Below are 18754 nucleotides of genomic sequence, written 5' to 3'. Positions count from 1 at the left end.
CTTAGATTTGTCTTCAAACTTTATCACCTAAATCACTGGTAAAAAGGAGTTTGAAAGAACCTGCTGTTTGCCAGATAAAGCAAGATATTATTAGGTTTAATTATGGGTGTAGCACCTACATATTCTGAACCACAATAGCTACAAGAACTGACATGCAAATGGTCCATCATTGGGCGTTACTGACCTTCCAACCCTGAAGGTGCTGGTTGTCTGTGTCTGACTTAGAGTTCCAACATTTTCTTTCACATAATCAAATTTTTAAGGTCATACAGAAAAGGGCTACATTGTTTATTGGTGTAAGATAATATAATGTTTATAGTAAACATTGCTGCAACGTTTTTTATTTTTATTTTAATTATTTATTACTTTTACAGAAGGAATGGAAAATTCCTTCTTTGGGTGGCTGTGACTCAGTGGTAAGAGCAGCTGTTCTCCAATGAGAAAGTTGGAGGTTCAATACCTGGCAGTAGTCACATGTTGAAGTGTTCCTTGGCAAGAAACTGAACTCCTCATTGCCTCTGATGTGGCAGATCAGTGTATGAATGAAGTTTAAAGCACTGACTCTATAGAATGATTTATTCAGATTGGTTTTGTAGAGATGTAATAGCGTGAATGGGTAGATGAGGGTAGATTGTGTTGTAAAGCGCTTTGAGTGACCTGGTTGGATAGAAAGGCACTATATAAGTACAGTCCATGTACTTTTTTTCTGAAATGCTTTGTTTTATCTTCTGTCTCTTTAAGATCATCTTTAGAAAAGGCACAGGTCAAATACGATTGTGTGCAAGTCATTTACTTTCTGGGTTTAAGGTGTGCCTTACTATTTAAAAAAAAAAATATATATATATATGTATATATATATATATATGCAAATATGTTTAATGTTGATGTAAACAGGTGATAGAAGGAAAGCCCAGATTACAAACAAAAATATTTGCAGAAACAGGAAGTGAGCTACTTTTCTATGTTGGATTTTGGTCTTTACAAACCTTTTTGTACAATAAGATGCATCTAACACCTTAAGAGAACTGGAAAGTATATGGTAGGGATATATGAGTCCAACACCATCTGACACTTTGATTATAGCAACACTTAAGATGACAAATACTAGATATCAGTAGCTGCAATCCAAACATATCAATGTCATTACTAACTCATATCACCTCGCTACACACATCTCTGTTTTCTAAGTCATCGTCTTGTCTTTCCTGCACCAGTTCCTGTGCCCGTGCTTTTCCCACAGTTGGGCAAGCAGGGATCAGTCCCCCCCCCCTCCCCCCTCGTTTATCTGCTCTGTGTTCTTTGGCAAAACAGGGGGAAGTGACTGAGAAGATGGCGAGGACCTCGAGACCTGTGGCTCCACACAAACAAGACGCTTCATAGTTGCAGAGCTCAGGGTGATAACACAAACTGATGCAGACGGAGAGGGAGACCGAGAGAGTCTGGTGAAACCAGCGACAGGAAGTCCACCCACCCTGAGGTTCAAAGGGGGCCTTGCTGTTTGTTTTCACTAGATACTGTTTGGTGAAGGGTGAAGCATCAGCACATAGTCAGGAGAAATAAGAAAAAAACAATATGAGGAGTTCATTTCAATCCTTAGCCAGGAATACGCTGATCACTTTTAAACCAGATTGCTGCTGTCTTAAAACAACTCCAGTGTTCAAAAAACCACAGTGATTCATCCAAAATAGCACTTAGATCTTAGCTGTGTTTGAACTACCCATTAGCTTGTTAGTCCTGTTCTATGCAAACTCTGTTTCTCCAAATTGAGGTAATTGAAAAAGCTATCTACTGCCAGTAAGAAATTAATTATTTATTACTTTTACAGAGAAATCCGCCTAAATTGGTCAAACTATTCCTTTAATGCTGCACAATGTTGTAACAGTTTGTTCCAGTGCTGATGAAACACACAAAATTGTCATTTTCCAAGTATCACCTGTCTAATCTGAAGAAAGTATGTACTGAAAACAACATTATAGTGCAAAGAATGGACAGAAAAACACATATTATAAAATAAATAAATAAAGTGTAAAAATTAAATTATGTATGACATTTTGAAAAGAAGTAGGCCACAGCCTTTAAATGTTATGCCCTGCTTTTTGTATGCAAACACCCTCTGAGTCGCACAAACACGCACAGAGCGCACACACAGGTTGGTCGGGACTCACCTCCCTCGGCTGGAGGAACTCCCTTTGGAAAAATTCAACCTGTGCCAACACTGCTGGCTGTTTTCAAGCCTGTTCCACTCGGGGCTAAACAGGCATTTACACGCCGAGGTTATTTTTAGTTCGTAAAGGAAGTTCGAGCACATGCAACAATAAAACGATCCAGCGTTAATGCCGCCGCTCAGCTCTGTTTGCGGAGGGAAGAAAACAGCTCCAGGTAATTCTGCAAAAGACACGGGAAAACCCAACAGCTCAGCAGCAAAAAAAAAAAGCCACAAATGTTCCCTTTTTGTCTTTCACACAGCGAACACAAACTTCTTTTCTTCTTTTCAGTCACTGTGTAAAAAACTGTGACGTCTCCTCCACCCACTCATTAACTGTGGTGTTATTTTGATGTGCTTTATCAACCATTATTTTCCACTGGCCTGCTCACTGATGTTCCATTGTGAAAAAAAAAAAACAGTGACAAAGAGAGGCAAAAGGTGAAACTCTGGCCCTGTTTTCATCTTTCATCTTTCTACTTTGCCAATGTGAGAAATTTAGAAACAGGATGTGGCCAACTGTTGCACCACAACACAACACCAAGGTGCTATTTATAGCCACACGGTGATGCAGCTCATGTACCGTGGAGTTGCAGCAATTTCTGAGAAATGGAGAATTTTTGACGAGCCTAAATGGCTGACAAATAAATCTTGTCTTTCACAGGTAAAAACTGAGCAAACAAAGAAAATTTTACAAAGTCAGGTTTTTCCCGTTCTAATGTGACCACAACGATTCGCTGATGGAAAAAGAAAACCAAGTATTAAAGTTTTGGAAGGGCTTATTTTTAAGTCTTTCCTTTAAAGACAAACTTTGAAATGACATCTCTCACCTTTCTTAAAGTGACTAGTTAACCACAAACATGCAATAAAAGGAAAGACAGACAAGCTGGGGAACATTTTGTTTTTGTGGAATTTGCCTCAAAAAAAAAAAAAAAATCAGCTCCTTGCATATTGTGGGCTTGGCAAGATTATATTATAATCATCAAACTGCAGTACGTGTAACTTTTCCACCGGGACATTTCCCTATATTGTGATTTTCTATACTGCAAGAAAAAGCAAAATACGTTATGTTACACGATAACGAATCAAAGAGGCTTTGCATCACTTTCAGTAGCACTGGAAACTTGTTTTTTTCACTTGGCCAGGTTAATAATGGAAACCTGTAACTGGGAGGATACCATCTCATGAATAAACAAAAACAGTGGAAAACTGAGCTCCAAATATTCCCCTGCTGAAAAAAGAAAAAAAAAAAAAACACGAGCCATGCAAAGGGTTGTTCAAACAGAGTGACATCCTTTATTAGCTGCAGCACCAGTGCAATCAGCGAACTGCAGCCCGAACCTGTCAGGACTTATACGTAAGACTGGGCGGCTGGGAGATCTATTTTAGGCAAGTGTGAGAGTGACATGAAAATATGGCTGTGCTTCGATGATGCATGTGTGCCAGCTGAGCCGAACAGTGCGATGGACAATCCGTCTCCTTTTGTGCAGCTCTTCCAGTGTTTTTTGGCATGGAGTGTGGCTCTTTGCTAACCCCCCCACTGTCTCCACTGGGTGTGACAGCTGGCTAAATAAATGTTGACCCCGTTAGAACAACCTGTCTGTATCAACTGTGATGGAAAATGATTTGCTTCAACCTGCAGAGAGGGGAATTTCTTCCAATGTACATCCTGCAGATTTAAAAACTGCATAGCCCTGAAATGACAGTTTAGAGCTTTTGAAGTAAAGCTATGTGGAAAAGTTATGAGCAATGAATATCTTATCTGTTGTAGATAGCTCTTTGAATGACCTCAGTTTGGAGAAACGGAATTTAATTCTGAACAGATTGATGAACAAAGGTAACAATCCAATGAGCTAATCAATGTAGTGTAATTATATATTTATATTTTATTCTTATTTTATGTTACTTTTTTACCCTTGTTACCCTTGTTACCTTTCAATTCACTCAATTTTTTTAAATCCCTTTTTCCAGACCAATACTTTTGATGTGGCAACAATGTGAGTTTCCCTGCTAAGGAATAAACAAATGTGTATTCTATTTATTTCTAATGTAAAATTGAGACAAGGGTAAAGGTTTAAAATGATGGTGCTTGCATGAACTACTTTGAAATTTTGAAGAATAACTTCTTAAGACTAGAGTTGCTTTATTGTGACTGTAATCCATTTTGGTCTCAGCCTCAGTCGGACGAGCCCTTAGCTTGTCAGTGTAGCCTCAGATGAGCTCTTTTTCTTTAGACTGAGGATGTTCAAAAAAATTCTCTACAACAGGTAAAACATTAATTGTTGAAAACTTTTAGAGAGAACCCTAATTCAAAGATTTAAACTAGCCATTTAAGGGATCATCACAGGGAAGCCATCACATCAATTTTTGTGTAAAAGATTAAGAAGTATAAGAGAAAACCTAATACTTTTCAAAAAAGAAAAAAAAATGACAGAATTAAATCCAAAGCATGGTGTCTAAGTCTTCTATATAGATTATGTGAAAGATTACTACATCAGATCATTTTGATGCTTCGGAAATAAATACTGGAACAGTAAAGTTTGAAAAAGACTTCTAAATGAAGACCGGTCAGAACACAGGCCTCATTCAAACAATCATCTACTATAATGTCATCCTGTTGTGGTGGGGAAACTGTACAATTGACAAGCGTTCACATCCATTTTTTGCTATTAGACCAAATAAAAAATAAGAATACACAAAAATTATATTCATAGTTATAAGATTTTGATACCTGGAATAATCTTTTTTTTTTTATTTACAAAAAGCAGAAAAACGTAAGATAGATTAATATTTACTGCTTTTAAAATGTTGTTTATAATGCTGTTGCACTGTTAATAGTAAAAGGAAGTTTGTATTTACTTATAATATGTATTTTTGTGAATTAATGGCTCTGCTGTCAGTATAGTATATTTACACTATTCATCTATTTGCACATTAATAGCGGGGGGGGGGAGTTACTTTCCTTTTGCACATTGTTGTCTTCTGATTTTAAATATTCTTCTGCATACTTTTGTAATGCAAATTAAAAACAAATCCTGCATGCTGTGTTTTGGAACTGCAATAAAAGAACGAGGTGTGATCTTAACAATTTGCCCTTTTTTTATACTGTAATCCCAGCATGGGCTTTATAGCTTCATTTATTTCCTTAGACTTTAGCATAAAACCTGACCTGCACTGGAAATTTAGTTAGCATTGTTAGAGGTGAGCGCTGAGCATTGGGATTCGATACCAGCCGGGCTTCCTCAGAGAACAGAGGATGCCCTGTGGTCTGACAGATGCACAGACTCGAGGCCTGAGAGCCTCTTGGAGGTCCACGCTGTCGTAACACAATCTCCTGCAGTCAAATCAGGCCTGACCAGCAGAGACTCGACTGAGGGTGACTTCACCTTAGCCAGGCAACCCTCAGCTGATTATCCAAAACGTGACCTCTGAACTTAAGGTTGAAATGGCAGCTTCCTGACTGCAACTTCTGCTCCCACTCTGGGTCTCTTGGTACTGGAGGGGACCTTCCTGATTCTCCTCTTACTTTCACAGCATGTATTAGCTGCAGCTGTCTTTAGGTCAAGGACCTTCACAAGGGAGATATTTCCTATGCTTACTTGTACAACACCAGCTTTGTGAGAAATAAGAGATAGCTTCCGTCTATTGTGACAATCAGACTCTGAGGAAGTTCATCTGAGTCATGCAGGTTCTTTCATGTAAACACTGATACACTCACATCTGTGCAGGGTGAAAAGACACTGGCTGTGAGGCAGTTCAACCTAATCTGAACTCACGCTTTCATGTGAAATTGATTTGGTGGGGAAGCCAAACCAAAGCTCCAACTTGCTGGAGAGAGACAATTGAATTTCCTGCTACATATTACTTTTGTTTCCCCACTATATCAAATCTTCCCTCGGCCTCTGCTGAAACATTTAATGGACAATTTGCTGCCTCCCACATGCGGCTCGAGTGGCTGGTACTGCGTCACTTATCTTCTGCTCACGACCAGCAGTGTCAAAAATAGGGAGAGAGTCAAAGGTCAGAACACACATAACATGAATGAAGAACTTAAGATGGAGTGGGTGAAAGAGGACAAGCACAACGAAGGCCGTCGGAGTCATTATTCCCACAGATGAACCCAAATGGAATGAGACGAAGCGTTCAGCTCGTGCTTCATCGTGATAAAGTGCTTCATAAATTCATCTGAGCCTCGCAGGTTGACAGCTTCTAATCCGTTGCAGGGCTCCCTTTGGGCCTAATGATGTGACGATATGTACAGACAGAATATTTCATCTGCACAGCTAGGCTGATGTGTGAAGCCCCCAGGCTTTCCGAAGTGGAAACACTCAGTCTCTTCGACTGACAGCACGGCTTAAGTAGAAGAAGAAGAAAAGAAAACATGGCTACAGAGTGAGGGTTAGCTTTGAGGCAAAGTTGAGTTTACCTCAAAAAGTGAGATTTTACAACCACCTGTAGCAACCATATGGTTCTGTGTGCTGATGTGCCAATCATCGCCTCACTCTGCGGTGGAGATCAGTCACGCCTTAAAATGTAGAAGGCCCATCTTAAGTTTAACAGTGAATATCAAAATGATTCAGAGAATGCTTGGGAGGAAGTGCTTTGGTCAGATGAGACAAAAATCAAGCTCTTTGGCATCAACTTGACACAATGTGTTTCGAGGAAAAGAAATGCTGACTATAAACCCCTTGGAAAAATAAAATGCCATCCCCACAATAAAACATGGAGGTGGAAACATTATGGTTTGGGCTTGTTTTTCTGCTAAGGATTTAAAGATGACTTCACCACTTTAAGGGTCCAATGGAAGGGGCCATGTATCGTAAAATCTTGGACAAATGCTTTTTTTCCTTCAGCCAGAATATTGAAGGTGAGTTGTGGATGAGTCTACCAGAAGGGCAATGACCCAAAATGTGCTGCAAAGGCGACAGAAAAGTTGCTAAAGAAAAAAAATACATTAGGGTCGTGGAGTGGCTGAGTCTAAATTCAGAAGAGAATTAAATTTGTGATTTTAGTTTTGAACCCTGATCAAAACTGTCTTCGTTTCCATTGTCTGCTGGCTTGTTGTGACATTAACACCATCAGAATAAGTGAAATCTTTTGACCTAGCTGTCCACCCACCCCATGAGTCACAAACAACTTAATGGAGTCACTGTGAAAAGCTAAAGTGGGCAATAAGCAAAATGTTTTGATGACATGACTTAAATTACCAATAGCTGCAAAAAGATCTGCTTTTTTAAAATGAAAATACAAAGTAAGTCAGTCATTTTCGAGATGCAGGTGGACTGCATAAGAAGCATTTTAAATAAGTAAAACTATAAGGGTTTTCTTACTGTAAAACCTCAGTAAGAAAAGGGTAAACCTTAACCCTAAAAAAGAAGTCCAGTTACCTTTTGACAGTATACTGTCAAATAATGCAATACAATTCAGTGCAATATATTGCAACAATACTATTTGATACAATACTTCTGAAACTAAATTATTGTTAGTAAGGACACAAAAATAAGAAATAAAACAAACCAAAAACATGCAACTATGCAACAAGAAATAACACAGGTTTGTGTCTTAGAAGGATTAATGAAACAGAAAAAAATAAATAAGAAGTGTGTAAAGACAAATTTCACTGAACAGGTGTCCAATCAATTCTCTGTAATAAAAGTGGCGAAACAAAATGTTTGATCTCCATTGAAATTCTTCTAATTTGCCTCACGTTCGGAGGTCGTGCTTTATGCTTCTTAGTTGTAAAATAATTGAACATCTTGCCAAACCCAATGGCACGACCCCAGAGTTTCCCTGTCTGCCTCGCCTGGCTGACAGACACTTAAATACAGCCAATTTTGCTAGAAAGGCTTTAGAACAATAAAGCAGCGGTATCCCAAATTAGAAATCAAAAGACGTCAACTTTCACTGAAAGCTCCACCACTGATGAGCTTATTTTGGCTGCAGTGGAGCAGAACCTGGGCCTTTGATGTTACGTGGTGAGCTCTGCTTCTCCCTATCTTTACCACACTCTGTCTCTCTTTGTTAGGCTGCAACTTCCCTCACCTCCTCCTCCTCCTCCTCCTCCTCCTTCTCCTCCTCCTCCTCTCATTTCCTCCTGAGCCCAGGAGGCCACGGGCGTGTGCGCTTCAGGTCAGTCTCCAGGGAGGATGAGGGGGAGGTGTTTACATGGAGCTGATCTCCTGTGCCCTTAACACTGACTCCTCTGAGTTCAGTCTGTAGTTGTTACAGACCGGAGAATGGGCTGTATTTAAAATATTGTAAACTAACAGCACAAAAGAAGAGGGGAAAAAAGTCTCAACACTGTCTTCACTCGTGAATTAGTAAGTAAATTTGTCCAATGGAGTGCAGATGCTTTGCTGTACTGTACAAAAAAAAAAGCGTTAACATTTTTGCCTTCAATTTTCTGTTTACACAGTTCAGCCTAATTACATAAACTTGTATCCATAAAGCAGCAATGGAAAGAACACCACATCACAGATCACCAATCAAAGTGTTTATCAAAAGCAGAAACAAAAGTGTATGGATGATCACTTTGTGAAATCAAAAGCTCCGTTTTGCACAAGTGATGCATAAAGGAAACATCACAGCTTAAAAAATCATTGAAGTGTGCAAAACATACACTTTAGTGATATAACAGGAGACAGATTAAAACTCTTTGCATGCCTCATTACGATTTGGCTTTGTGGGGAAATAACTCAGCTATCTGATAAACTCTCAGTGATTTCAGGATTTCAGTGGTTTTGAAATCATCCTACAGACCAAAAATATGAGCATACTAAAGTAATAATCAAGTAGGCCGCAGCCATTGGGGTGAAGATTTGACTGCGCACCTGCACAGGATATAATTTACAGCTGAACTTGTAGTGTGCATCTTTAAATCACCTGCTGCCTGTTTCAGAATTATTTTCTTTTATTTATTTAAAGAGAGGCGATGGTGTCCGCGTCCAGAAAAAAAGGTTACCTCAGTGCAGGCTTTATTGTTCACTATCCATCATAGATAGATGGCTTAGAGAGGCTCCTTCCTGTTGTTTAGTGCTGGTGTGTGTGTGTGTGTGTGTAACGGCTTGCCATGGCCTTTGGGTAACCCTCCTGTTTTGCCATCCATGAAAAAGCACAAACTCTCCTTGCTAAAACATTTGTTGTTTCAAATGAAACTAGTCCAGCTGTCAGTGACTAAAAGCCAAGAATAACTTTGAGACTTTTTTGTCTGCAAGTAAATAAAAAATAAATAAAATAAATATCATCAACATACAAGACATCTGAGTGCAGGACTCAAACTAGCCTGGCCCTTTTCGCCTGTCGCTGAAAGGCAAGTGATTATGTTCTTGTTTGTGTGTTTGCTTGTTTGTTGTTTATTAAGAAAATATCTCTTGAACCATTCAATAGATTTTATTGAAAGGTAATCATTAGTTGAACATCTACAACCAATGTAATCTAATGTTTGGATTCAACCCAATTTAATAAGGCCCCCATAACTCTGTCAGTTTTAGGAATTTTGAGCTAATATTTAGTCTGGTAATAGCTGAGAGTCTTTACCAGCTTGTACTTTGAGCTTTACCTGATCACACAAGATCCTTGTGATCAAGGAGGGTATGGTTTTCGAGATGTTGATTGGTTTGTCTGTCTATATATTAGCAAGGTTACTTAAAAACTAATGAATTTGATTACTTTTTCTGTCACAAAAAAAAGATTTAATTTGGGTGACAATCCAGATCCTACATTCTTTTTTAATCACTCTATGGCCTTGGCAGAGGTTTGCCACCTTTGAATGTTTCTAGTTTAAAACTTTGGCATGAACTGTTAGAGGCTGTCTGTCTGTTAGTAAAATATCTCATGAACTACTTGACAAATTTTAACGAAACTTTCATAAGATGTGCATCTACAACTTAACCTTTAGAGTCAATCCAATGTAAGATGGCTGCTACAGCTGCTCAATCTTTGCCAAAACAAAAATGGTTATGAATTAATTTTACAAATAATGAGCTACAATTTGGTGTGGTAGTAGTTGAGAGTCATTTGCAAAACATACTCCAAGTGCTAACAGATTTTGCAATATTGCACAAGATTGTGCCTAACTCTATATTTCTCAACATATGATGACCTTAGTCTAAATGTCTAGCATGAAAGGTGATGAGAAAAATACAATCCTTCAAGGTATGCTAGGCTGTTAATAGTTCATAAAGTTAATAAAGTGTTGGGTTGCATATTACAACTAAAATTGTCATGATGTGAGGTGATTGGACCCAGGAATGCCAACTAAAACAGGGAGCTTGAAAAGAAAACTTCAAACTTTAATAAAGAAAATGAAAAGGCTGTCATGGCAGCAACGACTTACAGAAAATGAAGGAACCACGAAGATGAACCAGACATGGCATAAAGCATAACAATGCCAGACTGAAGGTTAGGTGAAGACTCTAGCAGCTGATGATCTGAGAGGAAACACCTGGTCTAAATGACAACTGAGGACAGGTGAGAGTGGGCAGGGTAGGAGCTTAGGAGCAGAAACTGACTGAGGAAAAGTAATGATGACACTGGGAAAAACACGAAGGAAGAGAACTAAACACAAAGATCACCAAAAAAAGAAAATAAACATGATAACCATATAATAATAATATTCCTAATAATAAACACAAAAGACTACCAAAAAAATAACCAAGAAACACAGATCCTGACAGAAGTAACTTTCTCGCTGATCCAGTATCTTCGATGTCTGGAATGAGGGTTTCTGCTTCTTATAATCTCATAGAAAAAACTTTGAAGAGTATAGCAGAGGTAACAAAATCTTACAAAAGCTCCTGCAGTGTACAAGAACATGGCCCTGTTCCCTGCAGTGCTCTAGTGAACTGACTCTGTACCGAAGCTGAGAGTGATCTGATTAACGATCTGCCTGCTGACCCCGAGAGCTGCCCTACAGCTTTAAATCCTCGCTGCCTGCAGGCCACAGAGGAGAAGGTCTCCTCGGGGCACATCATGGACTTATTCACATAGAAGAGAAAGGAAGCTGGAGAAAAGCAAACTTGGGCGAAATTCCTCTTATCGCCTTCCAAATTTGTTCGAACTCAGTTTGGATTTCATGGATGGACAGAGTTAGATCCATCTGGACACCCTATAGTTCCAGACTGCCTGAGTCAAAGGTGAAGACAGAGCTGCTCATCCAGAGGCAGTTGCGGAGAGAAAGACATTCATCCACCTGTAAATTTCAGGATCACATTTCCACCTGCTTTTGTTCACGCTGTTTCAAATCTTTCAAATTTAACAGTTTCTGTAGCCCAACAAGTGAGCCTTATATATAGAAACAGGTTTTTCTTCTTTACTCTTATTGACCCAGCAGAACTGTACGTGACTTTCAGAGCAAAGGCAACCAACTCCGGCTCTCAGCTGATTTGACGTGGCTGATTTAGTAAACGAGCTAAACTGATGAAGAGTTGAGGATTTGAAGAGCCAAACAAAGGAGCATGTTCTCATAAATCACAGCTTTAATCAATGGCATCACTTTCTATTAAGAAACCATTATAAACTGTTTGTTAATTATTTATAAATCTCTTTATAAATTTATAAATCAATAACCTGAATAAATGCATTACTTACTTCCCCAAAACATGTTCTGATTAACAGATTGAAATGCTTAAAATGTTAGTAAATGACTTTTAAAAGATTTGAGAATCTGTGCATGGGTATGAACAATTAATATCTTACCTGTTGTGGATTGCTCCTTGAACAACCTCAGTTTGGAAAAACAAAGTTTAATTCTGACCATATGGGTGAGTTACAAACAGCTAGTTCCAAAGTCATCAACTCCAGTTTCATAAATTTCATGACAGTTCATGCAAACACTATTTTATAAACCTTTATATTGCCTCTACAATTTTCAATATTTCGGTATTTACATAAAAATCTTTATGATTATTTGTAAGTACAAATAAAAGCAACAACAGTTAGCTGTAACATTTCCAGGGCAGCCTGGGGAACTAGTTCAGTCAGGATTAAACTCTGTTTCTCTAAACTGAGGTCATTCAAGAAGCTATCTATAACATGTAAGATATTAACTGTTCATAACTTTTCCATGGGAGACTTCAAAAGAGGTGAACTATACCTTTAATATTCTGCTAAAACCTTTAAAAAGAGAGCTAAATATTCATGTTAAAATTTTATTTTCTTGATGTTTTGAGAATTTATCGCACTTGGTTTTTAGCTTTTTTTGTCAAAACAAAAAATGCTACTTTTTTAAAAAAAGAAGCATTTTTTGTTTTGACAAAAAAAGCTAAAAACCATGACGCCCCATAATAATAGATGTTGTTCCTAAAATTATGGGAAATGTTTCCTTTTTTAATGTTATTAATTTTAATAGGAGTAATTTATAAGCAATTCATTTGGTCTAATAACAATGTTTAAAACTGCATTTTTTTTTCAATATTATAAAAAACACCATGAGTGAGGATCTGAGGGCTGGTTACTTACATCGTCATTTATAAAAAACAGTAAATAAAGATTTTAACACTGTGTGTTACTCAAAAACAAAGATTGTCCTTTTTCAATAAAATACATTTACCTAATTTGTTGTGTGGTTGCTGTGTAAGATTTTATTTATTTTCAAAGTACCTCAGAAAAAAAGTTATATTTTTCCTATTTATTACCATGTTGTTTTGAGAGAAATTGAGCTCAGCTGAGTACAATCAGGGAGCTAAGGGTCCAGTTGAAATTTATTACTGCTTTGAGTCACATGTCAACAGTAGGACACTTACAGTTCAGTGGTTATGTGCATTCCCTGCCCGAACGTAAACCTGTTCACCCACTGCTCTGTAAGTCTCTGCACTGCAAGGAGCCACTGCTGGCAGAGGAAGAAAATGTGATCTTTAACTTGGTCTGTGTTTTTCTTTCTTTGACTTTTACTGTTTCGGGTTTTAACAGCTTTAGCTTAGAAAGAAGCATGTAGAGTTAGTGCGTGTGAGAAAGACAGGGACAATGTGAGACGCTGCCAGGGAAAAGACTGCATGCTACTTTCTTCCACCTCAGCTTCCCCCCTCCTCGAAGTCTGTCTGTGTCTCTGTCCTCTTTATGTATCTACGGCTGACCTGCTTTTCCTCATGCTTGCTGAATATTCCTGGATCCGAGGAAAGAATGGGATTCTTCAGACCTCAAAAAAAATCTAAAAACTATGAAACACGTGTCATGACTTGTGGTTGTCCCCCATATTTCAGGTTTATCTTCTAAACTCGACAAAACCAGCTCTCTATCACCATCAAATTAATTTAAGGCACATTTACTGAGTGGGAGATTATATTTTTTTGGTATTGTTTTACTATTTTGGCAGTTGTACTATAAGTTGACCTTTCTGGAAAAATGTGTGGGAGGGAAATATCTCTAAAACGGGGAACATTTGCATTTGGTTTTTAATCTCATGACTGATTCTACTCTCACTTCTTCAGAGTTGCATTTTTATTTCACTCTCTCATACACTTTCCATCTTAAGGCACCCCCCCCNCCGCCACCACCACCACCACCACCACCACCAAGCCTTTCTCCCTCTTTTTCTTCCATCCTCTACTTTCTGAGGTATTTGTGCATAGAGGAGACAATCAGCTCTGCCAGTAGTTGCGAAACCCAACGGCTTTCCCCATCCCACCAGCCTGGACCAGACTTTTCTGTTGACATCCGTCGTTACAGGATACTATTTCACTGAGCTAACGAATTTCAGATGGGGAGCTGTTATTAAGTGGTCTGGGATGGAGACCTGCTCCTTGTTTACTGATGCCACAAGCATTTAGATCCTGTAAATACAACTGCAGAGAGCAAGCAGCTCTTTGTGCTCATTAGGTCTGAATGGAGGATCCCCTTTTTGAATCACATTCAACTGCCTATAACTGCTTTGTAATCTGGACATGATCTGTGAAAAAAGCTGATCTTAACCCCTGACCTCTTTCTCTAAACTGTAAACTTTTGGCAAAACAAGAGTTTAGTTGTGACTATATGGCTTTTCCATGTGGTCATATTTTATATTACGAGGAGGAAGTATCCAAGATTCAAGACAAATTTATGGTTTCTGCAACAATTCAGCAACTCCAGGAGGAAATATTGCTTCAGGGTGAACACAGAAGCAGTGAAAAGGTACATTTAGGGAGCCTCCTGAATGCTCTTTTTAAGGTACAAACAAACTTCCAAATTTTGAACAATATGGAGTAAAAAGCATTACAAATCATTAGTTGAAAAGATATAGGGACAATAAAGGTGTTCCACTAGTATCAATATTAGGACCTAAGTTATTTTTAATGCATTTCAATTATACTTGTTTGGGTACTGCTTTGGTAAAACATATATTGTTTGCAGCTGATATTAATTTATTTAGATAAGGAATAAATGTAAAAGAATTATTAAAAACAGTAGAAATAGAACTGATGTTGGTTAAAATGGTTCAATGTTAAGTTGTCAATTAAAGATATAATGTTTATATTTATGTTGTTATGGAGGTGTTAAGAGACAAATTTGGATAAACCCTTATGTTAAATGGTGTTGAAACTGAAAAAAAATAATTGGAATCCAAATTTTTGGGTGTGAATGTAGATCAAAAACTTATTTAAAGACAACATTTGGTATATATCAAAAACAAATTACCTAAATCTGTTGGTAATTTGTATAAAATTAGAAAATTATTGAATGACTAATACTGTGATAGACTGTGTGGGGTGTAACCCACCTCTTGCACAATAATTCTTAATAAAGATGTATTAAAACAGTACATAAGGCCTCCTATGATAAAAATATAAATAATTCATATGGTCCAGATGTTTAAACTTTCAGACATCTTTATTTATGAGAGTCATTTTATTTGATGTCCAGTGAAAACCAAAGGTGGAAGAAGACAATTTCTGGAATGGTGTTAATAGTAAGTTAAAGTTAATAAATCTTTAAAAAGATTTGCAATCTAAGTTAATAATGGCTTAGTTTGTAAACTTATTTAGTAAAATTCTTACGATTAGTAAAATCATGTCTTTTTTGTTGCTGTTGTTTTGATCTTGTGGACTTTTGTTTTGATTATGTCATTGGACTGGCTTCAGCACACTTTTTTCTGATTGTGTTGTGTTCTAATGTTGTTTTAATTGAGTATGCAAAAATCAAAATGAACATCAGATGAACTGTATGTGCTGCCAAAACTGCAAAAGGGAAATTAGGTCTGCCCCCCCACCACCACCACCACCACCACCACACATACAAAATGTAGCTTGAGCTGTCTCATGCACCCCTTTTGAAATGTTCAGATAATTTGAACCAATTAAAAGCACCAATGTGGCAAAAATCAGAGCTAAATGAAGCCCTGTGTCAAGGCACAGATAACCTCAGAGCCCTCTGAGGAAAAGTGATCATTTTGTCAGAACAACCAACCACACTGACATTTGTCATATTGTGATTCAGTAATGAGGGTGTCTGGCACGAGGTGGTGGCTCCATGATCACAGATATACACTGAAGAGTTCCCAGCCAAGCCACAGGCCCTGTTTGAGTCCTGACCCGCTGTGATCTGTGTGGCTTGGTGGCTTTTCAACGCGTGTCTCCTGAACCACAGAATGTGAGCCACATAAACCGGGCCTCTAAACGGCTGCGTCAGGAGAAACTGTAAGACAAACATTATGTATGATGAACTGAAGTAATATAGTTTTAATGAATAGACTCAAATGTGTCTGGAGAGCATCTACTGTGCTGCGTGGCTTTATTATGCTGCGTTTGATTTAATAGTTCACTAAAGTCCATTTTGCACTTATGTCAAATAATTACACAACATAAAAAGTTCGAACTCTGTTTATTTCAACACAAACCAGAGTAAGACAAACGTCTTAACAGTAGCAATCCTTTGTATATTTTGTGCTTTTTGGCCATGCAAAACCCATTCAAAATCAGAATCAAAGTCTTCCATCTAAATCTGCTCCCGTGTGGACCCCAGACACAAAAGAAACCCAATTTGTTTAGATAATCTCACTGCAGGTTTTTAGCAGACACATTCTTTCACCGTGACTGTGGATATTATGACGGAGCAGCTGAAAACAGACCAGATCTTCTGGCTCAGCTGCCAGCATCTTTGCTGCACACACACGAACACACACGCACACACGCATGCATAACCCTGCTGCTGTAATAAAAAAATCTAATTCTAAAAAAATTCATTTTGCTCAGCTTATCAAAACTAATAATATTCTCAATAGATTTTTATGAAGCGTTAAAACTCAAACACAGTGACCTCAGTGCCACCGTCATATGTAACCACTAAATCCAATTATTTGCTAAACTGGAAGCAATTTGGGGCAATAGAGTCAATAACTAAGTTGGTTTCGTAATGTGTGACAATAAGCAGTGATCAGAACCAGAAATGTGAAGGCTCTCATGTTGGGCCAGTTGGGACAGAGATAAAAGAGACGTAAAATGAAACAGATTGTTGCTAAGGTGATTCAGAGGACTTCCCCTAAGCAGTAAAGGTATTTCTCCTTCAAAGTGAAGACATAACGTAATCTCTTGGTTCCATTAATGCACTCCTATTGCATCTTTCATACATTATATTACAAGTGAATATTGCTTCAAACCACTTGCTTTATGGGAATGTTTCCCAACTGAGAACTGTTATGGGCTCCAAAGTTTTTTGTTTACACAACACATCCTAATGAACCAATAATAATCTTTTCCCATGCTATATCACGCCAATTAATAAGTTTGGAAAATCAAATCAAATGCTGCATGTCTTGAATTTCATAAGCTGACTGATCACGACACAGATATTCTATCAAAGTTGATCACTACAGAGGACATCCTTTTAAGTGCTCAGTGAAGTCTGTAGAATTGCATAATGGGCAATAAGAGTCAAAGCTGCTCAATTCACACAGTAGAAGTAAGGGTTTTTAATCTTAATGAGAGGAAACTGAATCAAATCTATTGCTGATCCCTGAAGCATAGTTGTTGATCCATAACTTTGGTACTCAACGACTCTCAAAGGCCAATGCAGGAGTGCACCTACCTATTAATTTCTCCCAAGACTATAAAACTTCTTCAAGAAGCTCAAACTTTTACTTATAGATCACCATGAGACATGCTGCCAGGAAAGAAGAGTCCTAATATGAGAAGGCAGCAATAACAACAACAGTAAAATATTCACATCCTGTCTGTGGTCATAAATAATAAAAAAGCCATCACATTTTTTTTTCTCTTTCTTGTACCTGTCAATATCTCAACATGTAGAAGGAGACTATAATCTAGGCCTTGCACTTAACCACAAGACAGCCTCCCTTTCTATGCACTATTAGCCGGACCTTGACCTGCTCCCTAAAGGCTAGGGGTTCAGAGGTTGAGTGTTGTGAAAGCACATACTGTCACTTACAATGCTATCCCATCTAGCTGACTCTACCATCTTAAAGGGAGACACACACACAGAGGGTAGTTGTGCTTTAGTAAGTCCCATCAGCACACTTAAAGCCTCACTCTAATGAACACCCTTCACCCCAAAATCCTCATCCTTGCAGCCCCCTCTTCAATCTACCCTTGCGGCACACTCCAATGTTCACGACTCAGCATGTTTTCAGCACGATGCGGACGCGCTCTCAATCATCATTAGGGGTTTTGTGGAGTCCTGGGGTCTGGGCAGCATGCCAGGATGTGTAAAAGTTTCCATGAGGAATGCCTTGAGTTGCCTTCAGAAGCATCGGAAGTCAACGAAGATTTTCAAGAAAGTTAGAACTCCTTTTTTTTTTAGTTTGGTTTTGCTGAGTAGAAGGAAGAGGGAGAAAAAAAGAAACTCTGACAATTCTGTTTTCAGTTTGAGAAAACAACCCTTGCAGGGTTTCAAATGCACCAACCTTGAATTGAACAGGAAACAATCACAAGCAAATCTACGCCGTAACACAACGCAATCAGAGCACATATGTCAAATGTCAGAAAACAGGAGAGGCTGCGCTGCGCTCTGCGCTTTCCTTTTTTTGAGGGTGAATAAGGGCCCTCTGTTTCCCAGAGAGGCAGCTGGTAGAAATCTAGCTCACTGATTAGCAAAAGTTCCTCTGCTGTCTGCTGCATTTAGCTACGTTTCATGATATCACCCATTACCATAGCACCTAATGAGACAGGACACACAGCATAAGCCTTAAACAGCTAGCAATATCAACTATAAAATACCAAAATAGAACCAAAGATTCACAAAAAGTCTTGTACATTTCCCAAAATTGTCTGTGAATATATGTGTTTTAATGTGGGTGTGAGAACATAGTTGAACATGTGAGTCAGTTATGATGTCATCAGAACTGCTCTTTCAAACTAATGTGCTACCATTTCCTATATTTAGACTTAATTAGTAAAGTTCTTGAGGCATACGTGAATGCTGCAGACTGGTGTACACTGATGTCATTGTCTGCCATTTCTCTAAGTCATGTCCCCTTTTTAAGTACAAATACTAAGCTGTGAGTAATTAGGCAAATCTGAAAACTTTAGTTTAATGTGAGCCCAACCACAAGATGTTTATGACAATGAGTCAACAACGCAACATGAAAAACTCTTCTTGCAGAGACTGTTTTATTGTCTTTTTCTT

The 18754-nt window shown here is 38.2% G+C and overlaps 1 protein-coding gene across 1 annotated transcript in view; it reads right to left on the bottom strand.

Annotated features, from left to right (window-relative positions):
* LOC108234144 (nuclear factor of activated T-cells, cytoplasmic 1) overlaps positions 1–18754 on the bottom strand; it is a 71950-nt gene that overhangs the window by 2653 nt on the left and 50543 nt on the right. The gene's annotated exons all lie outside the window — the stretch shown is intronic.

Source organism: Kryptolebias marmoratus, linkage group LG16 (assembly GCF_001649575.2).
Source record: "Kryptolebias marmoratus isolate JLee-2015 linkage group LG16, ASM164957v2, whole genome shotgun sequence".
Taxonomy (NCBI): domain Eukaryota; kingdom Metazoa; phylum Chordata; class Actinopteri; order Cyprinodontiformes; family Rivulidae; genus Kryptolebias; species Kryptolebias marmoratus.
Note: the sequence above shows the minus strand (reverse complement) of the source record. Positions and strands in the feature narration are given on the sequence as shown.